This window comes from Phyllostomus discolor, unplaced genomic scaffold (assembly GCF_004126475.2).
Source record: "Phyllostomus discolor isolate MPI-MPIP mPhyDis1 unplaced genomic scaffold, mPhyDis1.pri.v3 mPhyDis1_scaffold_48, whole genome shotgun sequence".
Classification (NCBI taxonomy): Eukaryota; Metazoa; Chordata; class Mammalia; order Chiroptera; family Phyllostomidae; genus Phyllostomus; species Phyllostomus discolor.
In genome coordinates, this window is record NW_023397532.1 from 1 (window position 1) to 24,533 (window position 24,533).

The 24,533-nt window shown below is 40.1% G+C and overlaps 1 long non-coding RNA gene across 1 annotated transcript; it reads left to right on the forward strand.

Moving 5' to 3' along the window:
• The first annotated feature begins 3,307 nt into the window (after window positions 1-3,307).
• Window positions 3,308-24,533, forward strand: LOC118498657. The gene is made up of 4 exons (XR_004901129.1): window positions 3,308-3,446; window positions 3,650-3,654; window positions 11,543-11,547; window positions 24,522-24,533. It is a non-coding gene; the product is annotated as an uncharacterized LOC118498657 (long non-coding RNA).

Sequence of the window (24,533 nt, forward strand, 5' to 3'; positions counted from 1 at the left end):
CACCCGCACGGCTCCCACAGTCAGTCCCCACACTGTTGTCCATGTCCATGGGTCATTCATACATGTTCTTTGGTCCCTTCTCCTTTTTCCCACCATATCCCCCTCCTTCCTCTCCTTTGGTTTCTGTCAGTTCCATCTTTCCTTGCCTCTGGTTCTATTGTGCTTATTAGCTTGTTTTTGTTCGTTAGCTTCGGATTCTTTCCAATAATGTATAGTGTCTGATGAATTAGCTGTCCATTTCCTGTGAGGGGCCAATCTGCATAAAAGGGCAGCTCTTTCCTACTTGGTGCAGACAGCAGCTCTGTCTAGGCACTGAGGCTGGGGAGCCCTGAACAGCCCTTGTTGCACCTGTCTCTAATCACTCTTTTCTGCTGGTTTCAGTGCATCAGGGCCGGAGGAACAGTGTATGTCATAGTGTCTGGTAAAGGGACCTTTCAGAGCTTTTTTCTTCTTTCCCCTGAGTAAATACACCCAGAACAGAGCTCCTGAGCCTGGCCTCACTGATCTGCAGAGTCTGTAATCCCACAGGCGGGGGTTGGGCTGCCCCGTCTGTGAGAGGACCTGCCTGGCTGCAGCAATCTCAGGCATTTGGTTCCTGGCCATCTGGTCACCAGCCTCCCACTCTCTCACTGGAGACTCTGGCCTGAACTTTCCATTGTGTACAGTCCCCTGCTCACCAGCTGACCTGGGTTCAGTCCCACAGTCCCTTCAGTGTGACTCTATCCCTATGAGGTCTTTGTTTGCAGAGCTGCTGCACATGCACACACACACATGCACACAAGCACACACACAAGCACCAGGTCCCTGCTGGTTCTGGAGTCTCAACTCGGCTCCTCTTTTAAAAGGGTTTCTGTGTAGCCCTCACACTGCTGCACCAAGCCTCAGGGACCTGTTCTCCACGCCCCTTCCCCCCAAATCACTAAGTCTCTCTCTCAGTCAGGGCTGGCCACAGCCTGTCAGAGCCTCCAACAGTTTTAGATAAAGGTTCTCTCTGGATTTCTCCCCATGGAGCTGGGAAGAGTTCTGCAGTGATACCACATAGTATGGGGTGGTGATGGGGTGCTCTCACTGCTCTCTCCAGTGATTCTCAACCTCAGGTGGGCCTGGGCCTGCCATGCTGTTTCTGCAGCCAGCACCTCCCCAGCTGTCTCTCTCCAACCCCTGGGCTCCCGCCTCCTGAGCAGACCTGCAGCCTCCCCAGATCTGTGCAGCCAGAAGTGCCAGGCTGGGCAGCGGCAGCAGCAGTTGCTCCACTAGGAGAACCCGGCCACCCACTCCTGAGTGCCCTGCAGGCAGGCAGGCTCTTTCCCACTCACACACACTTCCCTCACTCTTGTCCACGTACACACTCACTCACACATGTTCTCACTCACTCTCTACTGGATTTTCAAATTGGTTCTCTGTGGTTTATGCAAGACTGGTTGGTGTCGGGAGCAAGTGGAAAGAGCTTCCAGCTACTCAACAGCTCTCTTGGATCTCCTCATTCTTTTTTATGGCTGAGTAATATTCCGTTGTATATATGTGCTGCATCTTATTTATCAATTCGTGTATTTTTAGGCACTTAGGTTGCTTTTATAGCTTGGTTTAGCAAATTATGCTGCAATGAACATGTGATTTCACTTATATGTGGAATATAAAGATCAAGCAAACAAACAGAAACAAACTCAGATACAGAGAACATTTTGATGGTCACCAGATGGGAGAGGGGCTGGAGATATGAGTGAAAAAGGTGAAAGTATTAGATGTACAACTTATCAGTTATAAAAACAGCCCTGGGGACCTAAAGTAAATATATAGGGAATATAGTCAGTAGTATTGTGATAGGTATGTGTCATGTCCAATGGGTACAAGACTTACCAGGGTGATCATTTTTAAGTTCTGTAAATATCTAATCACTGTGCTATATACCTGAAACTAATATAATATTCCATGTCAACTGTAATTAATTTTTTTAAAGCACTCAGAGATTTCCTATTGATTCTAAATATGTAAGAATTTATCCTAGTGAACATTTTTCTCAGGCTTGATTAATAATATGGTATTGAAAGTGTTCTCATCTCAAACACCTAAGCTGTGACTTACGGTGAAGCATTTGCAAGCTTAGCACTACATCCACAATGTAAGTTAGGGCCCCTCTGTGTTCTCAACTCTGGGGACATGCTAGCATCACCTGGACACTCTCACTAAACATCTACACTCAGCATCCCATCCCCAAAGTTCTGACTTATTGGCCTTGAATGGAGCCAGCATTGGCACATTTTTATAGCACTCATAAAATTCTAACATACAGCCAAGGTTAAAAGTTGACAAGCAAAAAGACTAAAATCAACAAGCTGAAATGAATTATAGGTATTGGTATAGTATAACAGTGTATAAGCCTTTGTTAGAAGACTTTCAGAAGCTTCTAGAAGAAAATTCCTCTGGTGTAGCAGGACTACTGCCTCAATACTTTACTGCCTTCTGCATACCTCAGAGATCAGGAGCTCTTTGGTATAAATGTGTATGTGAGAGGCAGCTCAGGGTGGTAGATAAGGAGACAGCTTTTAAATTCTCAGCTTTGAATCCTTCCTCTTACGTTATTTACTGGTGTGATCTTGGTCAAGCTGCTTAGTCCCTCTATCCTTCAACTTTCCCTCCTGTAAAGTGCTAATAACAGCTCCAGTGAAGGGATCAAATGCCTCAATATGAATGAAGCATTTGCCTTGGTGCTTGGCCCAATGGAAGCTCTACAAAAATATTAGCTATCACTTCCCCCAAGCTGTCATTAACTGAAGAGTAAGGATTCACAAAAATCCAAACCTGAAGTGGTTAATTGACAAATAAGCTTCTAAACATAAAAAGTTGGCTTTTCTTGTTGCAGGCCTACCGTTCAGTGATCTTCAACTTGGATTTCTACACAGAACTCAGCCATATGAACAATTCTCTTTCATCGTAAAGTCTGTGCATTTTTGGCCAGTATTTGCAAACCTGAGGTCAGTTATAATTGTATGTTTACTGGCAGCATTGTTACAATACTATGAAAACTATAGTTTTAAAAACAGGGCTGTATTCCCAGATGTCTTGTGTACTTCTCCGGCAGTTATGGTGATATTTGCAGTGTAAACATTACGTAAACCCAAAATTCAAATTTCCATTTGTACAATAACAGGATTGAACACGATGTAGGTCCAAATGCTAATTCAAAAGTGGAAAAAAAATTAAAAGCCTGTAGTGTAAACTTAGGTAGCTACTTAGCTAGTTACTTATTTCAATGCTTGAAAAAATCATTGCAAAACTTGTTGGTGCATGCCATCAATATGGCTTAGGAGTGTCAAACTCATCTTCACTGGGGGCCACGTCAGCCTCACAGTTGCCTTCAAAGGGTCGAATGCAATTTTAGGGCTGTAAATATAACTACTCCCTAACTAGGGGCAAGGAGCTTGGCGCTGCCGCCGGGTAGAAACAAGGTGCCAGGAGGCATAAAACAAGGTGGAGGGCCAGCTTCGGCCCTCGGCTTTGTGGTTGCCACCTGTGGGCCTTGGACTTTGATAACCCACCAACCCTACATTAATGTTGTGCTTCTAATCTTGAAGAGGTATTTTCTTTAGGGGTCAGAATAAAGATTTCAGTCATGTGAGGCAGCAGAAGAAAATCTTCCTGCTGGTTGAAGATCCTGTTATATTATAACTTAAAGTAAAGAGAACTTGGACTTAATTTAAATTTGATGTGATTGAATTTTTATGTAGTTGCCTTGCCAGGGAGCAGTACTTTCTTTTTTTTTTTTTTCTTTTTTTTAAAGATTTATTTATTTATTTATTTTTAGAGAGGGAAGGGATGGAGAGAGAGAGGGAGAGAGAGAGAGAGAGGGGAGAGAAACATCAATGTGCGGTTGCTGGGGGTTATGGCCTGCAACCCAGGCATGTACCCTGGCTGGGAATCGAACCTGGGACACTTTGGTTCCCAGCCCGCGCTCAATCCACTGAGCTACGCCAGCCAGGAGTACTTTCAAATGTCAGAAATGTCCTTTTCCTCTAGGTGGATGCTTCCTTTGTAGAGCAAGGGACTTCACGCTTTTTCTGTAAAGGGCCGCATGTAGATATTTTAGGTAGGCCATAGGTTCTCTTGTGAAAATGGCTGAATTCTGCTGTTGTAGTGAGAAAAAGCCATAGACAATCCACTCACAAATGAGTGTGTCTGGTGTGGTAGGCTCCCCAAGATACCCCCGTCCTAATCCCTGGAACCTGTTAATGTTACTTTATGAGGCAAAGGGGACTATGCAGGTATAGTTAAATCAAGGATCCTGAGCCATCTGGGTGAGCCCTGAATGTAATCACAAGTCACCTTGTAAGAGGGAGGCAGAGGGACATTTAGCCCCAGAGGCAGTTGTAGGAATTTGCCCTAAATATGAATATGAACTAAGTTTTATCCAGTGTTTTTGTATTTATTGTTTGTATGAGTAAAAAACTAAACAATCTAAAAGCTCAAGTATAATGAATAGATTTTAAATTACCTACAAAAAGTGCTACATGATAGTAAACTAATAATCATTAAAATAGCATTACAGAGTTTTTATTTATATGGGAAAATATTAAGTAAAATGTAAATACTTTCAACAGCATGCACAGAGTGTTCTTACTTTAACCTTATATATCCAAATATATGTGTGTGTGTGTAGATATACACACTATACACAAATACATACACATATTCTAGTGCAAGTCACAGAAATGTGTTTTTTGTGTTATAGCATTCAGACTGTATCTTGAGTGTGCATGAGTGTGTGATTTATGGTGTTTTGCCATCATTCTGCAGTGAGGACATTAATTTTGTCATCAGAAATAAATTTTCAGCATGTTGTGCAAATGTCTATGCTCTCAGGCATTTCTTTGGCCTCTCTCCTCAGGCTAAACTAAAAACGTGAAGGATGTTTGTGTTGGCAGATTGAGATCTGAACTGTGCACACAAAGGTAGGAAAAGGTGGAAATTATGTTGATTCAGATGTTTTTGTGGGAAAGTCATAAATTACAGTGGTTAAACATGCCTTTAAAGTTAATTAGGTAATTATTAGCCTAAAGAAGCAAAAGGTCAAAGTTGCACACTTCTAGAGATAAAGCTTACAAGATGACTAGAAAGGACTAGAAGGGAAATGATCACAGGAAGTTGCAGAGCCAAAACATTAGTCCACAGTTCTTACAACTGAAGTGGTCTTCTTCTGATCATTTTAACTCATGTTTCTTCACCCAACATGGTAAGGAAGAAAAAAAGGAGTCTGTTATTGCCTCCCAAAAACAGATAAATGAAAAGAGTAATGTTGGAGTAAAGAGGTTTAAGTTGACTAACGTTTCCTGGTGACATTTAGTAAACGTGTTCAATTTTTCAAAACCAAAGAAACAAAGGCAATGCAAAGAAATTTGAGACTGAAAAGAAGGGTGCTGTCGAAACTACCCTGAACTCTCTGGATGGCTCAACAGTAGTGGTGCTAGTAACAAAAATTAAAATATTTTTTAAAGAGAGGGGGGAACTGTCAAAGTCAGAGGTCATATCAAGAGAAGAAATCATAAATGTGGATTGGTTGGTGTTAAGAATGTCTAATACAGGAACTATCCAATGAACACCTTGGTGTTAGAGTTCAGAGGAGCTCTTAGGGCAGATGTTAATAAGCTGGAAGCTAGCCACACAAACCTGATTACTGAAGCAATGAGCACCAATTGGTAAAGTCTGGGAAAGAATAAAAATGGGTCAAGGACACAGTGTCCTGAACTTTGGCATATTCTTAAAAACTAACAGATCAAAGATGAGAAAAGTAGAAGTAAAATTCAGAAAGCTCATTGAGAAAGAAACAAGAGAAGATAATTTTAGGAGTCAAAGAGTCTGGAAAAGAAGTCATTGAAGGAAAAAGTAAACAAAATGAAGAAAACTATTTTGAAAAAAACAAGGAAGACCCACATAAGAGGCATGGCACCAGTTTGTGGAGGGGCCAATCAAGAAGCTTCATGACAGTCTTGGGAAACACTTGAAACCCACACAAAGAAGGAGCAGATAAGTAACCTATTTTTAAAGCTGAGGACTACCCAGGTCAGTATTTGAACATAGGTGTATGTGCTTCAAAAATCCATGCTTTTAAAAAAATATGTAGCCTCTTGGACACTTTACTGCTCCTCATGTACCAATTCCCAGTCCTGGGTAGTCCCTCAGCTTTAAAAAATAGGTTACTTATCTGCTCCTTCTTTGTGTGGGTTTCAAGTGTTTCCCAAGACTGTCATGAAGCTTTCTTGATTGGCCCCTCCACAAACTGGTGCCATGCCTCTTATGTGGGTCTTCCTTGTTTTTTTCAAAATAGTTTTCTTCATTTTGTTTACTTTTTCCTTCAATGACTTCTTTTCCAGACTCTTTGACTCCTAAAATTATCTTCTCTTGTTTCTTTCTCAATGAGCTTTCTGAATTTTACTTCTACTTTTCTCATCTTTGATCTGTTAGTTTTTAAGAATATGCCAAAGTTCAGGACACTGTGTCCTTGACCCATTTTTATTCTTTCCCAGACTTTACCAATTGGTGCTCATTGCTTCAGTAATCAGGTTTGTGTGGCTAGCTTCCAGCTTATTAACATCTGCCCTAAGAGCTCCTCTGAACTCTAACACCAAGGTGTTCATTGGATAGTTCCTGTATTAGACATTCTTAACACCAACCAATCCACATTTATGATTTCTTCTCTTGATATGACCTCTGACTTTGACAGTTCCCCCCTCTCTTTAAAAAATATTATTTTAATTTTTGTTACTAGCACCACTACTGTTGAGCCATCCAGAGAGTTCAGGGTAGTTTCGACAGCACCCTTCTTTTCAGTCTCAAATTTCTTTGCATTGCCTTTGTTTCTTTGGTTTTGAAAAATTGAACACGTTTACTAAATGTCACCAGGAAACGTTAGTCAACTTAAACCTCTTTACTCCAACATTACTCTTTTCATTTATCTGTTTTTGGGAGGCAATAACAGACTCCTTTTTTTCTTCCTTACCATGTTGGGTGAAGAAACATGAGTTAAAATGATCAGAAGAAGACCACTTCAGTTGTAAGAACTGTGGACTAATGTTTTGGCTCTGCAACTTCCTGTGATCATTTCCCTTCTAGTCCTTTCTAGTCATCTTGTAAGCTTTATCTCTAGAAGTGTGCAACTTTGACCTTTTGCTTCTTTAGGCTAATAATTACCTAATTAACTTTAAAGGCATGTTTAACCACTGTAATTTATGACTTTCCCACAAAAACATCTGAATCAACATAATTTCCACCTTTTCCTACCTTTGTGTGCACAGTTCAGATCTCAATCTGCCAACACAAACATCCTTCACGTTTTTAGTTTAGCCTGAGGAGAGAGGCCAAAGAAATGCCTGAGAGCATAGACATTTGCACAACATGCTGAAAATTTATTTCTGATGACAAAATTAATGTCCTCACTGCAGAATGATGGCAAAACACCATAAATCACACACTCATGCACACTCAAGATACAGTCTGAATGCTATAACACAAAAAACACATTTCTGTGACTTGCACTAGAATATGTGTATGTATTTGTGTATAGTGTGTATATCTACACACACACACATATATTTGGATATATAAGGTTAAAGTAAGAACACTCTGTGCATGCTGTTGAAGTATTTACATTTTACTTAATATTTTCCCATATAAATAAAAACTCTGTAATGCTATTTTAATGATTATTAGTTTACTATCATGTAGCACTTTTTGTAGGTAATTTAAAATCTATTCATTATACTTGAGCTTTTAGATTGTTTCTAGTTTTTTACTCATACAAACAATAAATACAAAAACACTGGATAAAACTTAGTTCATATTCATATTTAGGGCAAATTCCTACAACTGCCTCTGGGGCTAAATGTCCCTCTGCCTCCCTCTTACAAGGTGACTTGTGATTACATTCAGGGCTCACCCAGATGGCTCAGGATCCTTGATTTAACTATACCTGCATAGTCCCCTTTGCCTCATAAAGTAACATTAACAGGTTCCAGGGATTAGGACGGGGGTATCTTGGGGAGCCTACCACACCAGACACACTCATTTGTGAGTGGATTGTCTATGGCTGTTTTCTCACTACAACAGCAGAATTCAGCCATTTTCACAAGAGAACCTATGGCCTACCTAAAATATCTACATGCGGCCCTTTACAGAAAAAGCGTGAAGTCCCTTGCTCTACAAAGGAAGCATCCACCTAGAGGAAAAGGACATTTCTGACATTTGAAAGTACTCCTGGCTGGCGTAGCTCAGTGGATTGAGCGCGGGCTGGGAACCAAAGTGTCCCAGGTTCGATTCCCAGCCAGGGTACATGCCTGGGTTGCAGGCCATAACCCCCAGCAACCGCACATTGATGTTTCTCTCCCTCTCTCTCTCTCTCTCTCTCCCTCTCTCTCTCCATCCCTTCCCTCTCTAAAAATAAATAAATAAATAAATCTTTAAAAAAAAGAAAAAAAAAAAAAAGAAAGTACTGCTCCCTGGCAAGGCAACTACATAAAAATTCAATCACATCAAATTTAAATTAAGTCCAAGTTCTCTTTACTTTAAGTTATAATATAACAGGATCTTCAACCAGCAGGAAGATTTTCTTCTGCTGCCTCACATGACTGAAATCTTTATTCTGACCCCTAAAGAAAATACCTCTTCAAGATTAGAAGCACAACATTAATGTAGGGTTGGTGGGTTATCAAAGTCCAAGGCCCACAGGTGGCAACCACAAAGCCTGAGGGCCGAAGCTGGCCCTCCACCTTGTTTTATGCCTCCTGGCACCTTGTTTCTACCCGGCGGCAGCGCCAAGCTCCTTGCCCCTAGTTAGGGAGTAGTTATATTTCTACAGCCCTAAAATTGCATTCGACCCTTTGAAGGCAACTGTGAGGCTGACGTGGCCCCCAGTGAAGATGAGTTTGACACTCCTAAGCCATATTGATGGCATGCACCAACAAGTTTTGCAATGATATTTTTTCAAGCATTGAAATAAGTAACTAGCTAAGTAGCTACCTAAGTTTACACTACAGGCTTTTAATTTTTTTTCCACTTTTGAATTAGCAATTTGGACCTACATCGTGTTCAATCCTGTTATTGTACAAATGGAAATTTGAATTTTGGGTTTACGTAATGTTTACACTGCAAATATCACCATAACTGCCGGAGAAGTACACAAGACATCTGGGAATACAGCCCTGTTTTTAAAACTATAGTTTTCATAGTATTGTAACAATGCTGCCAGTAAACATACAATTATAACTGACCTCAGGTTTGCAAATACTGGCCAAAAATGCACAGACTTTACGATGAAAGAGAATTGTTCATATGGCTGAGTTCTGTGTAGAAATCCAAGTTGAAGATCACTGAACGGTAGGCCTGCAACAAGAAAGCCAACTTTTTATGTTTAGAAGCTTATTTGTCAATTAACCACTTCAGGTTTGGATTTTTGTGAATCCTTACTCTTCAGTTAATGACAGCTTGGGGGAAGTGATAGCTAATATTTTTGTAGAGCTTCCATTGGGCCAAGCACCAGGCAAATGCTTCATTCATATTGAGGCATTTGATCCCTTCAGCTGGAGCTGTTATTAGCACTTTACAGGAGGGAAAGTTGAAGGATAGAGGGACTAAGCAGCTTGACCAAGATCACACCAGTAAATAACGTAAGAGGAAGGATTCAAAGCTGAGAATTTAAAAGCTGTCTCCTTATCTACCACCCTGAGCTGCCTCTCACATACACATTTATACCAAAGAGCTCCTGATCTCTGAGGTATGCAGAAGGCGGTAAGTAAAGTATTGAGGCAGTAGTCCTGCTACACCAGAGGAATTTTCTTCTAGAAGCTTCTGAAAGTCTTCTAACAAAGGCTTATACACTGTTATACTATACCAATACCTATAATTCATTTCAGCTTGTTGATTTTAGTCTTTTTGCTTGTCAACTTTTAACCTTGGCTGTATGTTAGAATTTTATGAGTGCTATAAAAATGTGCCAATGCCTGGCTCCATTCAAGGCCAATAAGTCAGAATCTTTGGGGATGGGATGTTGAGTGTAGATGTTTAGTGAGAGTGTCCAGGTGATGCTAGCATGTCCCCAGAGTTGAGAACACAGAGGGGGCCCTAACTTACATTGTGGATGTAGTGCTAAGCTTGCAAATGCTTCACCGTAAGTCACAGCTTAGGTGTTTGAGATGAGAACACTTTCAATTACCATATTATTAATCAAGCCTGAGAAAAAATGTTCACTAGGATAAATTCTTACATAATTTAGAATCAATAGGAAATCTCTGAGTGCTTTAAAAAAATTAATTACAGTTGACATGGAATATTATATTAGTTTCAGGTATATAGCACAGTGATTAGATATTTACAGAACTTACAAAATGATCACCCTGGTAATTCTTGTACCCATTGGACATGACACATACCTATCACAATACTACTGACTATATTCCCTATATATTTACTTTAGGTCCCCAGGGCTGTTTTTATAACTGATAAGTTGTACATCATAATACTTTCACCTTTTTCACTCATATCTCCAGCCCCTCTCCCATCTGGTGACCATCAAAATGTTCTCTGTATCTGAGTTTGTTTCTGTTTGTTTGCTTGATCTTTATATTCCACATATAAGTGAAATCACATGTTCATTGCAGCATAATTTGCTAAACCAAGCTATAAAAGCAACCTAAGTGCCTAAAAATACACGAATTGATAAATAAGATGCAGCACATATATACAACGGAATATTACTCAGCCATAAAAAAGAATGAGGAGATCCAAGAGAGCTGTTGAGTAGCTGGAAGCTCTTTCCACTTGCTCCCGCACACCAACCAGTCTTGCAGATAAACCACAGAGAACCAATTTGAAAATCCAGTAGAGAGTGAGTGAGAACATGTGTGAGTGAGTGTGTACGTGGACAAGAGTGAGGGAAGTGTGTGTGAGTGGGAAAGAGCCTGCCTGCCTGCAGGGCACTCAGGAGTGGGTGGCCTGGGCTCTCCTAGTGGAGCAACTGCTGCTGCCGCTGCCCAGCCTGGCACTTCTGGCTGCACAGATCTGGGGAGGCTGCAGGTCTGCTCAGGAGGCGGGAGCCCAGGGGTTGGAGAGAGACAGCTGGGGAGGTGCTGGCTGCAGAAACAGCATGGCAGGCCCAGGCCCACCTGAGGTTGAGAATCACTGGAGAGAGCAGTGAGAGCACCCCATCACCACCCCATACTATGTGGTATCACTGCAGAACTCTTCCCAGCTCCATTGGGGAGAAATCCAGAGAGAACCTTTATCTAAAACTGTTGGAGGCTCTGACAGGCTGTGGCCAGCCCTGACTGAGAGAGAGACTTAGTGATTTGGGGGGAAGGGGCACGTGGAGAACAGGTCCCTGAGGGCTTGGTGCAGCAGTGTGAGGGCTACACAGAAACCCTTTTAAAAGAGGAGCCGAGTTGAGACTCCAGAACCAGCAGGGACCTGGTGCTTGTGTGTGTGCTTGTGTGCATGTGTGTGTGTGCATGTGCAGCAGCTCTGCAAACAAAGACCTCATAGGGATAGAGTCACACTGAAGGGACTGTGGGACTGAACCCAGGTCAGCTGGTGAGCAGGGGACTGTACACAATGGAAAGTTCAGGCCAGAGTCTCCAGTGAGAGAGTGGGAGGCTGGTGACCAGATGGCCAGGAACCAAATGCCTGAGATTGCTGCAGCCAGGCAGGTCCTCTCACAGACGGGGCAGCCCAACCCCCGCCTGTGGGATTACAGACTCTGCAGATCAGTGAGGCCAGGCTCAGGAGCTCTGTTCTGGGTGTATTTACTCAGGGGAAAGAAGAAAAAGCTCTGAAAGGTCCCTTTACCAGACACTATGACATACACTGTTCCTCCGGCCCTGATGCACTGAAACCAGCAGAAAAGAGTGATTAGAGACAGGTGCAACAAGGGCTGTTCAGGGCTCCACCCAGCCTCAGTGCCTAGACAGAGCTGCTGTCTGCACCAAGTAGGAAAGAGCTGCCCTTTTATGCAGATTGGCCCCTCACAGGAAATGGACAGCTAATTCATCAGACACTATACATTATTGGAAAGAATCCGAAGCTAACGAACAAAAACAAGCTAATAAGCACAATAGAACCAGAGGCAAGGAAAGATGGAACTGACAGAAACCAAAGGAGAGGAAGGAGGGGGATATGGTGGGAAAAAGGAGAAGGGACCAAAGAACATGTATGAATGACCCATGGACATGGACAACAGTGTGGGGACTGACTGTGGGAGCCGTGCGGGTGGACTGGGTGGTAGAAGGCAAAGGGGGAAAAATTGGGACAACTTTAACAGAACAACAATAAAATATTTTAAAAATAAATAAATAAAAGAACTTTCCTACCTTGAACATTATATTAATTGAATAAGAGCGAGATATTGGCTCTTTGGTTATAGTATCCATAAAGCCTTATGATTTCTGAAAAATATTTAATGGGACCTTGATTTGCTGTTATACAAATGAGTACAAATAAAATTCCAGGTGTATTTAGGAAAAAAAGGAATGAAATTTTACCATTTGAGACACCATGGATGGTATTATGCTAAGTGAAATAACTGAGAACTTTTTGATAACTTGAGCATTTTCCAGAGCCAGCATTCTGAGAATTTCAACACAGTTTCCCCATCAGTGAACTAGCTTCACAGGGAGAGATGGGAGGGACTTTTTCTGGTATACATTTAAATCTTACACTGCCTGCCTGCCAACCTAGAAGTAAAAGAAATGTGTATGCGATTACCCCACTGGACTCTGTTGTTACGCACCAGCTTGTTGCTATTCAACATGCCGAATGACCTGTTTCATTTCTATTAAAGAAAGAAAAGCTCTCATTCTAACTCATAAGAAAAGCACTTGGGTTTGTCCAACACACTTCTAGAGTTCTGATTATGATCCTGAAGAGAATGAAGGGCCGTATTTTACTTGAAGCAGTCCTAACATTCTGCTCTGGCATAAACTCGAAGCTTTTTTTCCCCCCATGATGCAATACGCCTGAAGTAGGCCAGCCACGGGGGACATATATTAAACCTGCTAGGACTTATTAGCATAGTGCAGCAGGCTTGTCAGATATAGATGATCCTGAGATTTCACTCCAGCCTGGTGCTCACACACACAGACATGCAAAATGAGGGAATTCAGTGGGATGAGTCTATCAGTATTAACAGCAATGAACAGAATCATTACATATGAATGTGTAAAAGAAAAAAACCAAGTACTCCCCCCACCCAAAATCAGTGTCATTGTGTTTATTCATTCTAGGAGGGAGACACATTGGGAGGTGACATGTGATGATAAAAGATGTTATGTTTTTTTTCATCACACCTCATAGTGAACCATAGAGCCTTGTTGTGGCTGGCTGGTTGGCCGGCTGGGCATCTATTTCAATTCCAATGGTATTCCTTCCCTTTGCCTTTGGAGATGCCCTGCTGTGGGTGGTTTCATTGGCTAGCCTCCTGGACTGTGCAGTGAACCAAGAGATGAACCAAAAGTTGGCAAGATGAGCTGATAGACCTTTTTTAATTTTCCCTGCATGTTTTATTGGTTGGAAATAGTAAGCATGAATTCAGAAATGGACACCATCCTTTAATGGATGAAGTAAAAATGCCCAAATTTGTGCACATTTCCTCTAAATATCCTTTTATGTATGAATTTCCATCATTGTGGACAAGTAAAAAAATTGTAAAAAATGACAGAAATGTGGGGACTCTGGCCCGAAGTTAAATGTGGCCAGTGCTTGGGGTTGAGACCTTTGGCCACCATAGAATTCTTTGAATGGAAGTTGGATTTGGGACAAAAACTTTCTCTTCCAGACTTTATCTCTCAACACTTTTTAAAACCCGGTCTTCTTTGGAATGAAACACTTGCAACCACCTCCTTCATGGTCATTAGAGACTCTACTGCTTTTTAGAATACAAGGGTCATTAATGGGGACAACATTAATTTTAAATCAGTTTGTGAACATAGAGTCATGTCTTGACATTTCGATACTGTTTGATAGTTGGATACTGTTTGACTTTTTTCCTATGACTTTGAGTCTAGGATGACTCTCGCTTCTCATAGTTTTTTTTTTTTCACAATGGTAGAGATTATGTAATTACAGTGAATATTTTGTGTGTTGCCATCCAAAATTATTTTAAAGTATTTTTAAGCAGTTTGCAAAGATGGAAGGAACTTGTGTTTTAAAATAAGATACTCTGGGAAGGAAGCATTGGTTATTGTGGAACTAATGAGCTCATTCATTCCTGATATTTTACCTAGAGAAGAATCTGAAAACTATATTGGATTATATTACCATGTATGTTTATGTAGCTTAATTTCACTGGGTACTTGAAACCCATATTTGTACATGCAAATCAAGCCCTAAATATGCAAATGCATTTGACTTCACTATGAAAATATGTGCGTACAAATAAAGTTACTCATCAGCTATACTGCTACATTCTTTCAGTTTTAAGCTAGTGTACAAGTATCTATATTATGTAGAAGAAATTAATTGTCTATATAGTAACAAACAAATTTTAAGAAATAATCTTTTAAACTAAACTTCTAATTATGCTAAATGCAAAAAAAAAAACAACAACAACAAGATAGCCTGGACTATATCTAAACAGTGCTACAATTTTCAAAATAATAAAATATTGCAGCAATTTACAAAATGGGTCAGATTAAGCAAACAAAATATCTATAATATAAAATACTATTATAATTTAATGAAAGATTTTGTGGCTAGAGTAAGACAAAGCTATCAATACTGTAATTCTAATAATTCTGTCTATTTTCTACCAGTTTGGGGATGATGTTAAGTACTTCAAAATGTTCCAAAAGGTTGCCTCTTTAAAGTGACAGGTGTGAGTGGTCTTACTTCTCTGAAAGGTAATCTATTATAACTTTCTTGAACTTACTTAGATGGTTGTACAAGGGGCTAATATGCCTTATCAAGGAAAATTTTCACATCTCCATGATCAGACTCCAACAAGAAGTGATCCGAGATGGACCTTGACTTTTTTCAGTTGACTCAGTAGCATCTTTCAATGGTTCCACCTGGTTTGGGAATAGTAGACACTTACTGATGAGGTCATGACATTCAAGAAAAGTTGGCATTTGCCAACTTTGGCTCTGGGGCTTTCACATCTTCAATCGGACCTCTCCTTTCCTATCTGAACTCATTCCTTCATTGGCTTTCTATGAAAAAGAAAGGAAATAGACATGGTCACATGTGGGAGGAGTGACCTGTGGGAAAATCTCTGAGCTGAATATCCTGAATACTGGTCTTTACTCTGCTATGAATACGCAAGTTATTGCATTCCTTGAACCTCAGTTTTGTAAGGGAAAGATATTCTCTGCTTTTAAGATGGGTTACCTTGATTCTTTAAGAGTCAACTTTCAGATTCTATGGTAAGAGGAATTATATATATAAAATATCTGGAAAAAGTCCAGCCATTGTTAATATAATGAGAATGGTTTGCCTGATATTGATGTAACCTGGAAGCCAAGGAGAGTAGACTATAATGAACATATGTGAGCAATGATGACTTTACTTCACTAGTCAGTGGGGGTGGTAAACCCTGTTGAGTGAGCCTGTGTACTGTGTGGCCATCACATTCAAAGTGACTGAGTGAGTAGAGCAACGGATCTGAAATCAACTGTTGTGTTAAGCTTGAAAAATTCCTTCACAGAAATTATTCAGATGATTCAGAAGGCCACAGCTATGGGCAACTGGTAACTGGCAGCTTCATCACAAAAAGGCATTGGCTCATGCATCACGTCTCATGCAGCGTTTTTCTGAAAAACATCAAATCACCCAGGTGACTCAGCACCCTCACCTCCCAAAGCCCATATTTGGTGCTCTATGACTTCTGGCTTTTCCCAAAACTAAAATCACCTTTCAAAAGGAAGAGATTTCAGACTGTCATTGAAGTTCAGGGAAATATGATGAGGCAGCTGATGGCAGTTGGGAGAACTGTGTGAGGTCCCAAAGGTGCCTACTTTGAAGGAGACTGAGGCACCATTGTCCCATGTACAATGTTTCTTGTATCTTCTTCAGTAATGTCTCTATTTTTCATATTCATGGCTGGATACCTTCTGGATAGACTCTCTCTCTCTCTACACACACACATACGTATATATACAACACACACATTTTTAATCAGATGGGAAATATCTTGTTTTTCTTAATTTACCATGTTTTTTGGACCATAAGATACACCTAGGTTTTAGAGAAGGAAAATAGGAAAACAAATTTTGAAGCAAAAAAAGTGATAAAATATTTACATAAAGAACATAATATTCCACCAATGCAAATGTTAACAAAACTCAACAGCAGCATTGACAACCATTATTCCTCCCAAATTTGGGGAAAAAACAAGTGCATCTTATAAAGTACTTATAAAGTACCGCAAAAATATGGTACTTTAACTCATCTAATCTTTCTCTTTAATGGCTATTTTATAAATGGTCAGGGTAACCTAAATTACAACCTGGATTAATAGTATCTCAGTCTTTCCACTTTATGTAAGTACTTTTGGGTGGAAAAGCCTTCTTTGAGCTTCTTTGAGTACTCAAAGGTACAGATTTTCATCTCCTCGCCCCTCCCTCTCTCTGAGGGTACTGGAAGGCAGGTCTTGGGTGGCAGTCTTCTCTGATCTGTAAGTTGCCGCCTGAATCCTGCTGATCTCTGCTAATCAGAGGCTTGTTTGGTCTTTTCTTTGACAAGTGACCAATGAAGCAGAACCGGTCATATTTGCTATGTGGTCAACATCCTTGTCCCCATTACTGGAGTCCAGAGTCCTGGACATTTGCCACTGGTGGCGATATTTTTGTATACTCAGATGGGCAAGGTTCCCTTAGCCACATTCCTTTGAGACTTCTGTGATTTGTTGCTGGGCATGTGGAAATTTCTATAACCCCTGAATGTACCATTTAGTCTGTGGCAATAAGCAGAGGTCCTTGTAATCATTTATCTAGTCATCTCTCCCAGCCACACCTGGATATAACTACTTGAAGTCTCTCCAGACCATACTCCAGAGCGTACCAACTGTGCCCCTCCCCCATGACACTGGGCTCACTCTTCAGTGAGCTGGCTATTTCTTTATATTCTTTCCTCTCTCCACCCTTTTTTGCCCACAGCAAAAGGAAGGAAGTGAAAAAACATGCTTCTCTATTTTCCTTCTCACACCCTTCTTTTTTATCCTTTTAGAGTTTTCCATATTTCTTACTTTCTAGAAAATTCTGTCTGCAGATAAATTTTGTGTGCACTTTGACAACTCCTGGTCTTTGGGTATAATCTTATGTCTAAAGAAATAGTATGGAGTATGATTAGGTATAACTAAAACCTTAAGAAAAATAATGTAAAAATTACTGTGCAAAAGCAAAAGAGAATAAGCAGGAGAAAAGTGGGACAGAAGGAAGAGAGAGAAGAAAAACAAAACTGTATATCAAAACCGCTGTTTTATATTTAACCATATCATAGAAAGAATCTCCCACTACAAGTATTTGGGCAGTAAATAGTGGCTAAACAATGTACACTTCTCATGAATCAACATTGACTCTGTACACAATTGTTAAGTGCTTCCTTTCCTCTTCATATTCATCAATTCCCTTTTCATGATGAAATTTTACTTCTTTGGAACATAACAGCAACAACAAAATGCCTCTTTGGAACACTACGGATGCCTGTGGAGCAAACCAATATGGCGGATTATATTTCCCACGTGTTCTTATGGGAATTTGCCTCTCCTCATCAAGACGTAGAGCCTGTTTCCCATTCTCTAGATTTTGGTGGCCCTTGTGACTGCGTCGATGAACAGAATGCATTGGGTGTGGTGCTGTTTGATTTTCAAGGCTTCCACTTTCTGTCTTCCTCTTCATCTACCTCTCTCTCTCTTTCTCTCTCAGAACACTTGTCTTGGAAGCCTTGCCACTGTCCTGAGAGGAGGCACAGAAGCCATGAGCAGGTTTTCTGACTGGCATCCCCAGGTAAGGGTGCCCAGGTGATGGGCATCCCCGGGTTGGCTGTTCATCAGACAGCCAACATTCAACTGTCAGACATGCAAATGAAGCAACCTTCAGATGACTCCCAACTCTAGCCTTGAAATCGTCCCTCCACATTCTGAATGAAACAGAGAGAAGCTATTCTCTCCAAGCACTGCCCAATGTAGACTCTGGAGGGAAAAATTGGTTTAAGAAGCTTCCCTTTTTTGGTTAATTTCTATGAAACTTGAAGAGAAGAAGTTGAGAATTATACTTCAATGAACCAAACCCCCACCACATCCACGTGGCTTGTACTAACTGAAAGGGCAGGCAATGGTTTCTGACCTCAGATAAGAATGGAGTTAAGATATCTGAGTTAGATATCTCAGATAGATCTCTGAGGTAACAGTCCTCAAGTTTGGAGACAAGTTAAGAGGAAGAACCCTTGGAACTCACATTTTACGAATGAGGCTGAAACCTAAAGATTTAAAGGACCTGAATTAAATATATCCAGTTGGATAAAGGCAGTCAACAATACAGCCTCCGTATGGCCTCTGTGCTTATCTTTGCTTTGTACCACGGCCCTTGTGAGATTCATGGCCTCTATTTCCTAGCTAACCTCAACAAATGCTCAACTGAACCATGAGATGTTATACTAAATACACTCTTTTCTGTGATTATGTTCTACTGCTACATTGTCTACCCGTAAAAAAATCACACTGTTTCCGGTACAAAACAAAATAAGTAACGTGAGACCTAAGAAAGAAGGTGACATATCAAAACAGCACAAGGTTTTATATTTTTTTATTGGCCATAGTTTTCCAATGTTCCATTAATTTTAAAATTCTTATACATGTGTATTTAGGGACATTATTTCTTGTTTGTTTTACTTGGTTACTGCAGAAAAATAAAATTTATTGTCATTTTGCTGCACATTCAGTGGAGACTGTTGACCCCTTTTGGAATAACTCTGATGTGGAGAATGTTAATCTGGAAGAAACCAGCCTGAAGAGGAAGCTGGAGTGCAGAGTTGGAAAGTGGGGTCATGAAGTTGTCTAGCTGTATTTGGCCATTTGAATTAGAATAAGAGTTAGCAAAATAATAAAAAAAGCTATTTTAGAATTTAACTAATTTGGACTAAGGCACAATAAAGTGTTTTTTTTTAAATTCAAGACAAATCCACTTAAGTAACTAGTAAAACCTAGCCACAGCTGGCTTCGGCAAAGTGTACAGGGTCTCAGATCACCTCTGAAACCATTAAGGGTTTAGGCAAGTGCCCTCCACTTGATCCCCAAACAGTTTTACTTCAATACTTTTATTATCCTATGGTGCCGTAGTCATGTATCTCTCTTTAATGGTAAAACTGAGCCCCAGTTAATTGGCTTGATTACATATCATGTTTTTCCAATGATTGATAGCTCAGAACCACTATAACAAAATGATGTCTGTGCCTTTCTATTCTTTCCCTAAGTAATTCCATCTGGTCTCATGGCTTTAATTAAACACTACCTAAAAATCAATGACTCTAAAATGTATATTAAGTTATAACTACTACTACTCCCTTGGGAAGGATGAGAGTATCCAATTGCCTGAATGTCTGTTATTTAGAATGTTAAAATCAATCTGTCCCAGACAGAACATTGCAGTAAATTGATGAGTGCTAGCTCTTATAATATGTAGAAGTCATTAATGCCAATTACTCGGTACAAAATGATATTCCTTTTTTCTCCATAACACAATGTAAATATTGGCCTGATATTTTATTTTCACAAAAATGCAAAAAAAGGGGCAATAATGATGATCCAAAAATAGTTATGCATCACAGATCGAAGATTTTTTCCTTCCATTTCTTATTTTCCTCTCATTATTTGAACTAGTTTATTACTAATTATAAGAAGAAGCATCCAAAAAATAAATCCATTTCCCATCTGAACTGAATGGATATACCTGACACAAAATTGACTAGAATCATCTGGCATCAGATGCTTCACATTTGTGGAGCTCTCATATTGAAAAAAATTATTTGTATCTATCAGCCTCTCCAACACCAGTTTTATCTGCTTGTACATTGTTTCTTCTGTTTTGTAAACTGGCTGCATTTTAAAACCAGATTAGAAATATAATATGAAAACCTGTAGAATGAAAAAAGTCTCACTAAGAAAACTTGAAAAAAACTTTAAGATGTAAAAGACAGAGAAAGCATAAACAAGAATATACTCAGAAATAAAACAAACATGGAAAAGATGAGTGCTAAAACCTTTCCCAGCATCATCAAGACTCTATTTTGGGGACAAAGAGAGTCACCTCAAGTCCCTGACAGCTGAAGTCATCCCAGGGCCACCTAGGAACTCAGTAATATACATAATATTGTTATTAAATAATAAAAACTTAATATCATAACTGATAATAATGATAATACAGCCACACCCACTTAACTGAGAGCATAGCATATACCAGACATGTATGGCATGATATCAAATTCACTAGTTAACTCTTAGAGAAAGATGTTATATACAATTTATAGGTACAGAACTATATTTTCCCTTCCTCTCTTTCTCATTCTCAGAGTGATTCCCAGAACCTTCAGTTATGTCCAGCTGAACAAATATTATCACAGGCTCATAATGCAACACAATGATAAATTAAACAATTACTTCTCTCTTAAGAGACTCGTAATTTAGTTTGGAGGGCCAGAATAGCAAAGAATGAAAAAAAAAGGAAGGAGAAGGAGATAGATAGAGAGGTAGAGACACGATAGGTAGATACAAGACAAGGAAGGGAGACATAAAGCTCAACATGATACCAAGCTGTATACAAGGTAGAGTTACAGCTCACGTAAAGAGTGATTCGCTGTTGGGCTGGGTGGATTTGGAGGGCTGCTTCAGGAGACATTTGGGCAGTGATGATGGAGAATGTATTAAATGAAATGTGATTAACACATAAATATTGATTGAGTATGATAACTCTTGCATTGCTTACATTTCTTATTACCCCAACTGAGAGGTACTCTGAGGTTTATGAGAGCCATTAAGTAAATTAAACACTTGGCCAGATGCTATTAAGTCACCGTCATGATTCTCAGCTACACGGAAAACTGAGTAGTGCTGGAAGGCAAGGACCGCTGAAGGTGAAAGAGATGCCTTAGTGGTGGTCTTCCCACAGACCTTGACCTCAACGGCTTTTGCCCTAGCAACATCCCCTACACACAAATGCACTGATGTCTGTGCTTTGGCTCCAAAGCTTTGCCTTTGCCTGCTGTGCTATGGAATTCTCCCCCCAAATCATGATGAGCTTACCAGCCCTGGAGTCATTTCCTTACTATACTGTAATTGCCATTTAATGTAATTCCTTCATCCCCTTTAAAGGATTTTAATATTGAAGGCTTATTTTCTCTTCTTTTTCTTGCCAAGTTTCTTTCCATTGCTTTCAGCTTTATTGTCTTTAGAAATCCTTTAAATTCTATGACCCAAAGCTAGAGGAAATGAGGCAAGAAGCTGAGCATATACCACCGGAAACCTGCCCAAACTTAATGCCTGCACCATTTCTCCTGAGTGGATGTTTGATTTTATAGCTTCATCCAGAGAAAATGCAATGAAATGAATTGTGACTGATTGGAATGGAGAACTCCAGGGACCTAGTTCTGCCTCCACAGAAGGAGGTAAGAAGAGGATCTCTGTGAGGCCTGAGATACAGTGGGACAATGGATGCATGTCCCTGACTCCCAGGGGTTCTGGTAAGGGCTCCCAGAGCACATCCCTGCTCCCATGCTCGCAGGCTGACTGGCAGTGCAAGCATTCTGCTGTCATGCATTTGGAAGGGCAATAGGAGGAAGGGGAGTGGCCACATAAGGCAGAGAAGAGGTTATGACTCAGAACTCTGCTCGAGTATAAAATCTGCTGGAAAGGTTCCAGATTTCTTCTTTTCAAGATTTTATTTGTTTGTTTGTTTGTTTGTTTTTTAGAGAGGGGAAGGGAGGGAGAAAGAGAAGGAAAAAACATCAATGTGTAGTTGCCTCTGGCGCGCCCCCTACTGGGGACCTGACCAGCAACCCAGGCATGTGCTCTGACTGGAATTGCACCGCGACCCTTTGATTCACAGGCCAGAGCTCAATCCACTGAGCCACACCAGCCAGGGCAGGTTCTAGGTTTTATAAAGACTCAGAAGACACACTTATCCCATGAATAGCTGGCATAACCTTTAGGGTTTTTTTTAGAAATTATAACACACACTATTTAACAAATGCAACGTGACTCTTTTGTTTTCTGACTGCAATAAATGTGGAAAACTCAACATCCTTTTGTATCCAAACAACTGGAAGAAAAGCCTATTGCCCTTGATGTATGAGAGGCAGATTTTAGCATCATAGGCTTGTGTCCTACACAGCATGCTGGCTGCCAGTGCGGGAGACCCCAGTCATCGGATATCTTTTTCTTTCCTTAAGGGAGACCAATGTCTAACCAAATGATATCTTCTTCCTGGAGGGAGTGAATTGCAATCTTTCTTAGAAGCCATAACAACCACTCTAATTAGGAAATCAGGAATATCTAAATCATGTCTCTCCTGGAAGGGTGGCAGTTTGAGCCTCTCTAGTCTCCTTCCGTCTTCAGAAAGACAGAGAACAGCGCCTCACTATCTTTAATAAAACAACTTCACATAATTGCTGGAGGTTATTAAGCCATTCATCAGCCATTTATCCCACTATGGAATAATCATTGTCACTTCACATGAAATCATAGCTTTGAACACCAGTCACAAGTGTTAATTTATATTTCCTTTGACTCTCCACTCCAGCTGTCAGCATTTCATCTTGAAGTGACAGAATCGTAGTTATGAGACGACACAATTCCAGCAAAAGGAGCCACTCTTTGGTGCTCCCCCTTCCCCAACCACACACTTTCCTGTGGAGATGAAACAGAAAAGTAGAATTGATAGACGGAAAAAGGGCAACCATCCCAAGACTGAAACAACTTTACTCTTAAAGACACTAGCCTAAGTCTTGCCTGGTACGTCATGCTTGAAAAATTTAGCCATGAAACATTGGCAACAAATATCTTTTCTGAATTGCTCCCTGGGTGGGAAAATTCAAGTCAGTTCAGAACAAGTTTGAAGGAGAAAAATCATGTTTTTCTAACATTTTCAATGAATTAAGTTGGTGAAAGGTGCTGGATTTGTTTCTTAAAAGTAATTCTCTCTCGGATGTACACACTGATGTGAGTGAGGATGGCAGCATGGTGACCTCTCGTAGCCTAGAATTGCTATCCTTGGGTTGCAGTGCCCTTGTTACCACACACTTTCTGGCTGCTGCAGAAACCGTAGGTTATAACCCGAAGTCAGCCCAGAGGATGATTTTCAAGATTCATGAGAAAAAGTCTCCACCTGCCACAGTCACATTGGTTTACTCCTTCTTTATCTCCCTCACACACAGATACGCTATTCCCTGCCTCTGACCCCTGCTCATTCCCATGGGATCATCCCTGACTTTCTCTTCTAGGAGTTCCCATGGCACCCACACGTCGATAAAGGACCACCCAAGCACTGCGTTTCAACCCTGAGTTGTTCTCATGGGCACAGTATCCCATGAAGAGCACATAAAAAAGAATAGAAAGAAGCTCGTACAACAAGTCCTCTTTAGTATTCCTTGTGTCCCAAACTCTGAATTGTTTCAATCCTTCCATGTCATCTTATGATTTTTTGGTAATTTACTATTAAGTCATCACATATTTTCTCTAGATGGGAACTGACAATTTGATGGTACAAAATGATATAGTTTGGATTTGAAACCATCCATTGGGGCATTATCTGGGATGGGTTACCCATGGTTAGTGCTACTATAATTATACACTGTATACTTTTAGCAGAACGCTCATTTTCAAAAACGAATATAGTATCAGCATTTCTATCTTATACGACAGATTCAAAGTTGGGAGAGAATGATTTCAATGCCTAAAAACCACCACAACAAATAATGTCAATTTTCTAATTGATATTTTTTATTTATAAAATATTTCCTTATATTTTAGGAATATACTCTTTTCTTGTCAAAATATATAATATGGATAAAAATGTGACCTATGAGTATATTAATATTTCCAGAATTTTCTCTCTTAAAAATGTTTGATTGCGATAGCTGAAAATGGAATTTTGAAAGCTTATTACATTGTAGTCAAGTAGAGGTCAAACTTGATATCCATTATGTGTTTTTAAAATCTCAGGTTCAGGATAGCATAAACATTCCCAGAATTTTACAAACACATAGTTACCAAAAACTTTAAATACACGGAACAAAAAGGCAAAAGATTTTTGCCTAATTCTGGGGATAATAGGCCAAAGAAGGAAAGCTTTAATTAGTGAATTTTCATACATCACTGGTTATATATATCCTTTGTATACAGAAAGTCATTGACATTGATGTTTAATAAAAGTCTATCAGAACCGAAGCAAAAAATAATTCCGTTTATGAGCTTTGACCTACGGGTGTTTAGTGCAGCGGGGGAAGACCTCTGTGGCTTCATTCTGGGAGTGGCTCTTCTCGAAAGATGCTCAGCCCCGCAGGGATTCATCCCA